The 6,670-nt window shown below is 36.6% G+C and overlaps 1 pseudogene across 1 annotated transcript; it reads right to left on the bottom strand.

The window, feature by feature from the left end:
- Positions 1-404: 404 nt before the first annotated feature.
- LOC148586967 (putative serine/threonine-protein kinase PBL19) lies at positions 405-5,740 on the bottom strand (annotated as a pseudogene). Its single transcript, XR_015911714.1, has 4 exons — positions 4,900-5,740; positions 3,440-3,700; positions 1,981-2,103; positions 405-1,191 (listed from the first exon to the last, which is right to left on the bottom strand). The product of XR_015911714.1 is annotated as a putative serine/threonine-protein kinase PBL19 (transcript).
- Between the last annotated feature and the right edge of the window lie 930 nt (positions 5,741-6,670).

The following is a 6,670-nucleotide window of genomic DNA, read 5'->3' as shown; positions in this document are numbered from 1 at the left end:
TTTTTTTTACCAAACGGGTACTTTTTCTTGAAACGGACTTTTTTAGTGTTAAACGTATTTTTAGGCCCCATTTCCCCCTTTTGAATAGAAAAGAGACCAAAAAAAAAAAAAAAAAAAAAAACACACACACACAACCAAACAAGCCCCAATGTGAGATTTAACACTCATGAGTTCCTTTATAATCCATCCATTTTATGTGAACTAACCATCCCCTCAGTGTGAATCTGGGTGTTACAAAAGGACTCAGTATGACAATGCACTTTACCTTGTTTCCAATCTCATATCTTCATCCAAATAATTGAAAGTAACAACAAATAAAGACAAGACCTAGTTTTGACAAGAGGAAGGGCTGAGGGCTTTCACATTAGCAATGTATAAGAAAGAATCTTTTTATTTCTTCAATTTAAATTATAAAATGGAAATTTATGCTGCATTATAACTCAGCAAGATTTATAACACAAAATTCAGTCTAGAGATTTACAAGCATTCCACATACCAACCTATACACCTCCTTTCATGAACACATGAACTTTGAAGTAGGGGGTACAAAATGTATAGATGATTAAGCAAGACCTGGACTTTCCTCTGTTGAATCAATCAAATTATTCCAGATTTATAGAAATTTACATACATTCTGGAACCTGAATGGAGAAGTTGAGGGTGCACCTGGGATATATGCTAACTATCCGAGCAATTAACCTTGCTGTAAGTTAAAAAAAACTGTGTATTCTTTGGCTCTCTTAAGATCACAAACTTCTCCTAACAATCCTATTTCATTCTCCGGTGGGAAATTTTAGATCCAGGTGACTCAGAACTCCTATTGCCAGAAGTGGTTTCTGACACTTGCATTGCTTCCATCAAGCTCTCCACTACCTGACTCATCGAAGGCCGATCCTTGGCATTCTTGTTTAGGCAGCAATCTGCCAGTTTCGCAACTTTCCGAGCTCCAGCAATAGAATACTGGTTTCTGAGTCTTGGGTCTATTATCATGCTGAATCTACTACTATCAGTTGGGAACTGTTTCACCCATTCTAGAAGCTTCTGCTCCATTGTCGGACGGTTTCTTTCCAGTACTCGTCTGCCTGTGAGGATCTCATACAGAACAACACCAAAACTCCATATATCGCTCTGGATTGTAAGGTGGCCCGTTTCAACATATTCTGGGGCAGCATATCCATACGTCCCAACCACCTGATAACACAAATTAAAGACAAGTTAAGTCACCAAGGGAATATATACCAACATACAACTCGTGTTTTGTTAAATCATCACTTATTCTAAAAACTTAAGCTAGTAGAAAATGGTAGACCAAATTATTTAAATTAATATCCTAACACTCTCTTGTATGAACTCAAACTAAGTGAGATTTCAGCACGTGAAATATTTAAGTTAAATGGGAACGAATGATAGAGTCAAGGTTTGAACTTGTGAGCTTGGCTCTGATACAATATTAAATCACGACTTCTCCCAAAAGTTTAAGTTAATAGGAAATCATAGACTTAATCATTTAAATTAATATTCTAACATGTTCCATGATATGATCAAGCAACCTTTGTCATGGACTTCAGAGAAGATATGCTGACTTCTGGATTGGAGAGTCAAGGGGAAGTTGGCAACCATAAGATCAGACCAGCTAGCTACACCTAGATCAAGATCTAATGAATCCCACTAAATAAACATAGAGAATTCGCTGCATGTTCCAAAATACAAAAAATAAAAGGCAAAACTTGTAATTGTTAGGTCTCTTATTACACCATCTAATTCCTAAACTTACTTCAAGAGCCAGAGTCCGGAAGAGCCTCTTTAGATAATCTGCTATATTATTCTTTAATTAGAGCATGTGCAAATTGGTGGACTGAGCCACCTAACTAGAATACAGTTAAGCATGCTTTTGTACATTAAATCTGACAATTCATAGAGTTAGCCACGTATACAGCCCATAAGAATGCCACTCAAGTATATCATCTACGATCTACTTACCGCTGTGGATACATGGGTACGGTCACCCTGTGGACCTTCCCTAGCAAGCCCAAAGTCTGAGAGCTTTGCCTTAAAGTCCTCATCCAAGAGCACATTTGAGGACTTGAAATCTCGATAGATCACCTTTTCAATCAGAGCAAACAAAAATGAGTTAGCAAAATATGTATTAGAAAATTTTCGTCAAATTATTGAAATTATTGACATAAAACTACTAGGTTATCATTTTCTGCAGCCTTTTCTTTTCTTTCAGATTTGGTAGGCGAGGAAAGAGGGAGGTTTACTGTTATAGATTAGTAAAATTAGAAGGTGACAACAGAATTCAGGGCCCCTAAGCTTGGACCAAGTTTTGTATCACCACCAGATATGGACCCGCCCCAAATTAAATTCCTAGTTCTGTCCTTGATCACCACCATAACAGCAAGACAGCAGGCATCTTCTAGTGCACTTGGCTGTTCAAGGCGTTCATGTGCAATGGTGGGGAATTTAATTAAATCTTGCAGCATCAGTAAATGCATTTCTCCAATTGATCTTTTATGCTCCCACATTTGGAAGTTGAAAGAGCAAGTAGGGGAGGAACTAACTTATGGCTTGGGGGGGATTAATTTTTGAGGTCTACCTCATAAAATATATATATATATATATATATATATATATATATATATATATATATATATATTGGGGGAATTTTTAAAATTTTTGGGGGAACTAGCTTATGGGCATAATTTCATATCCAAGACACAGTAAAAATGTGTCCCAATAAGTACAATCATTCCAATAAGCATAATTTACAAAGATAACAAGCTGAATCCACCAGCTAAAGAGCTCTGCCACCATTCATTAATGAAGACCAAGCCTCATGAACCCTGGATATCCTACAACTAAATAATTCCTAACTATCTCTATGGTTAAATAAACTTAGAGAAGGTAAACCACTCCACAGAGTCATCGGTTGATGAGTTACTCTACTCTTCTACCCACGAGGGAAAAGAAGACTAAAATAGTAAAATACTAATAGAAGCTCTACCAATGTAGTTAATAGTCAATTCCCTGTTCAATGGAGCTACGGTAGATGACCAGACTTTGGCTTTACTTATATGATATGACTATCTAATCTTTCTGAGAAGTTCAAATCATGTTTCAACTGGTGTGGTTATATTAAATGGTCTAATTTGAACCAACCACTTTTTACAGATGCATCCAGGAAAAAATTAAAAAAAAAAAAAAAAAAAAAAAAACCCAGAGATACCAACTAAATGACCATGACACCTTGACAGGAATATGTTTCAATTTTTTTTTTTTTTTTTTTTGGATGAATAATTGGGGTATGATTCTGATGCACATTAGTCAATAATTACGAGCTCGAAGTTGAATTGTAATAAGAAAAAAAGATTAGCAAGTTGGAGTTGAGGCACCATTTCCAAAATCATTTGATATTTAATACTAAATTGACAAAGGCAACCTGCACTTCCAGTTCCCCATGTAGGTAAGCCAATCCTTGAGCCGAACCATGGAGAACCTCTAATCTTGTTTTCCAAGGCAGAGTGGGCAAAGCCCTGTTGAACAGATGATCTTCTAGACTCTTATTAGGCATGAACTCATATACCAACAATCGTTGTATCCCTCTTTCTCCGTCAATGGAACAATATCCTAGAAGTTTCACTAGGTTTGGGTGACTCACAACACCAAGAAATTGAACCTCTGCGAGCCATTGTTTATGACCCTGCGCAAGAAAAGAAACTAACCATAAGAAACAGGTTTTACTCCCACATAACAATGCAAGTAATAGTAAATTTAGCAAGCAAAAAGAAGAAAACATCCCATGATGAACAACTAAAACAATGAGATAGCTCAAAACTAGGAAATGTGATCAAGTCCTGAACTCGAGGAACAAAAATGCCAATCACAGGTAAAAGATGCATATTTACCAAGATATGTGTTTGCAACTGAAGGGAGTATATGTTTTCTTTTTCTATACAATTAAACTGGATCGAGTGTATCATTATACTTATGGAGCAGCAGCAAATTATATAAATCAGCGCAAACGGTAACTTACTGGCTTAAGACAAGAAAACCCATTTATGAGAAAATAAGTAGTATATACAATTGAGGATGGTAACAAAATAGCAGCCCTTGTAGAAATACAAAACAACCTATTTATAGCCCTATTTTTCCGTTCTACCCCGGGAATTCAGTGGGGTTACAAGAGCATACATTCGTAAACCAAACAAAAAAGAAGAAAATAGAGGGAGGGGAGGAGAGGGGATCAAGGCTGTATCATAGCCATTCATGAAAACAAAATGTTCCATTTGAAAGAACCTATAGTGTCACAAATGCAATCTACCAATAATCACTCAGCTAGGACACTTGAATATCACAAGAAGGTTTAGTCTAATCCATTATGCGTATCCTTGCTACAGAATTTTGCTCCTCTTCTGTTCCTGAATTGTGTCATTAACACAAACTTCCTGGCTCATTCACATTACTCTCCATTATTCTTTTAGTCTCATATAAATCGCAACATTTCTAAACCTGATTAAAAGAAGACATCCCAACATTGTTTCACCCTTTATAGGTTAATTAGCATAAAACATTTGGTCTTTGATACAGGCTTTCCAACTGATTCAGGCATGTCCGTCATTTAGTCCCGATTCATATAATTCGCATCAATGCATAAATCCCAAAACTAGAGTTGACCACCATTGATCTTTTAAGTTAACTAAAGGTGTTGAAATCATGACATGTATTCACTTAATTACAAAATGAAAAGCCAATAGGCCATAAAATCTCTTGACTATCATAAGAACAAAAAGTGCAGCAAACAATATTTCTAAACTAATTCCGAGAACTAAATTATGCATGATACAATTCTTAAAGCCATAAAGAAATGCAATTGCATTGCAAAGAAAGTGAAACTAGTACCTGCATGCCTCTCGTGTTTAGCTTTTTTATGGCAACCACAGTGGGATCACCCTGGCCATCTGGAGGCCTAATTTTACCTTTATACACACTCCCAAAACCACCTTCTCCAATCTTTAGCAACCTGTTGAAACCATTTGTTGCTTCCCTCAGCTCTTCGTAAGTGAAAACTCTCAAGTTTTGCTCCTTTTCTTTGTACAATTCCGGAATGGTCCGTGGCGACGGTAATGAACTCAATGACTTGCTTGTGCGCTTTATGGCCGAACTATCTGATTTACTTTGGTCTCGCAGCTCTGGGGCGATTCTTGATCCTCTCTTGGCCTTGAATTTGTCCTTGAAGAGGAAGAAACACTTCATCTTTCCTAGCTTTTGACAAAATTCAAACCGTTGCAGCAATAGTGCTGGTTCTCAATCAAATCCTCCTCTTAGTTCAGCTTAAAACGAATGGTGTCAGAATCAAAAGATCCAACAAAGAGGTCTATTTCATGGAGAGAGAGAGAGAGAGAGAGAGAGAGCTCCAAATATTGCTAAAAATGGATGGGGAAACAGATAAGATAAAAGAAACCCCAGAAGAAATCAAGGAAGACTAGCATAAGGTAATAATTAGACCCTTGGAAGGCAAAAATGAGAACCCAGATGGAAAACGAAGGAAAAAATGCTATTTATAAAGAAAAAGGAAACAACATAAGGAAATTTTGCATGATAGTTTGACTAAGGTGTGAATAGACAGAAACCCAGATAAGGGTTGAAAGATATCAAATAGTAAAACGCAGCTAATACAACATTCGACTAGGAGTTTGTAAAGCCGTGATGGTTAAGGAATGGAAACTATAACCCAAATTCCCATTTAACACCCAATAAAGAGAGAGAGAGAGAGATAGCGAGAGGGTACCGTATATGAAACGGGATGTCTTGTGTGAAACGAAAAACAACACCGAATGAAAGAGACAGGAGTAGACCAGATTTTCTGCGAAGGGCAAATGCAAAGGCCAAGATGTCCTTTCAACCTTCTCAATTACAAAACATAGCGCGTTTGGTTTGGCTTTGTCTGCGTAAAGGAAAAGACTTTTCTAGTCATTTCACAAGAAAAAGAGTCTCCTTCCATGAACTGTTTTGATTTGATAAAAGCTGATTTCTTTGCCTTGAAAAAAGATTTAACAGAACAAGGAATAAGTTTTCAACGTGCTCAATCCGTCAAACGTATGGGTTTGCCCCCATTAATGGGGGGTAAGGTAACACATGCATGGAGTAAATGTGTTCTGTCTCTCTCTCAACTGCCGATCGACTGTGCTCAAGTCTTTTTGGGATTTGAAATTGAAATTTCATCGAATTGGTTTAGCAGACTAGAATAATAAATATTCGTTGGACTGAATTTTCCTTAAAGTCTATAAAATTATCGTGTATTTTTTTTTTTTTTTTTTTGACATGTCCGCACAAGAGGGGGAGGGGGATTCGAACTAGTGACCTCCACTTCATTAAGTGTGGTCCCAGCCGATTGAGCTACATCTTGGGGACATATCGTGTATTCTTCTAATACATGAGAATGGTTCTCAAACGAAGTTTAAAGACTTTGAATAGATTGCCGTGATTATTACACAAAAGAAGTTTCTATCGTGATTATTAAATTGGCATATGTTTCTAAAGCATTTGATTCTTATGGTTTGTTTGGATGTGCAATTTTAATAAATACAATTTTAAAAATTGTGCTTTTGAAATCGCTACTTTTTAAAATAGTATAGGTATTTAGTAAAACATGTTAAGAAGTACTTTTTTT

This window comes from Corylus avellana, chromosome 3 (assembly GCF_965113065.1).
Source record: "Corylus avellana chromosome 3, dhCorAvel1.hap1.2, whole genome shotgun sequence".
Classification (NCBI taxonomy): Eukaryota; Viridiplantae; Streptophyta; class Magnoliopsida; order Fagales; family Betulaceae; genus Corylus; species Corylus avellana.
Note: the sequence above shows the minus strand (reverse complement) of the source record. Positions and strands in the feature narration are given on the sequence as shown.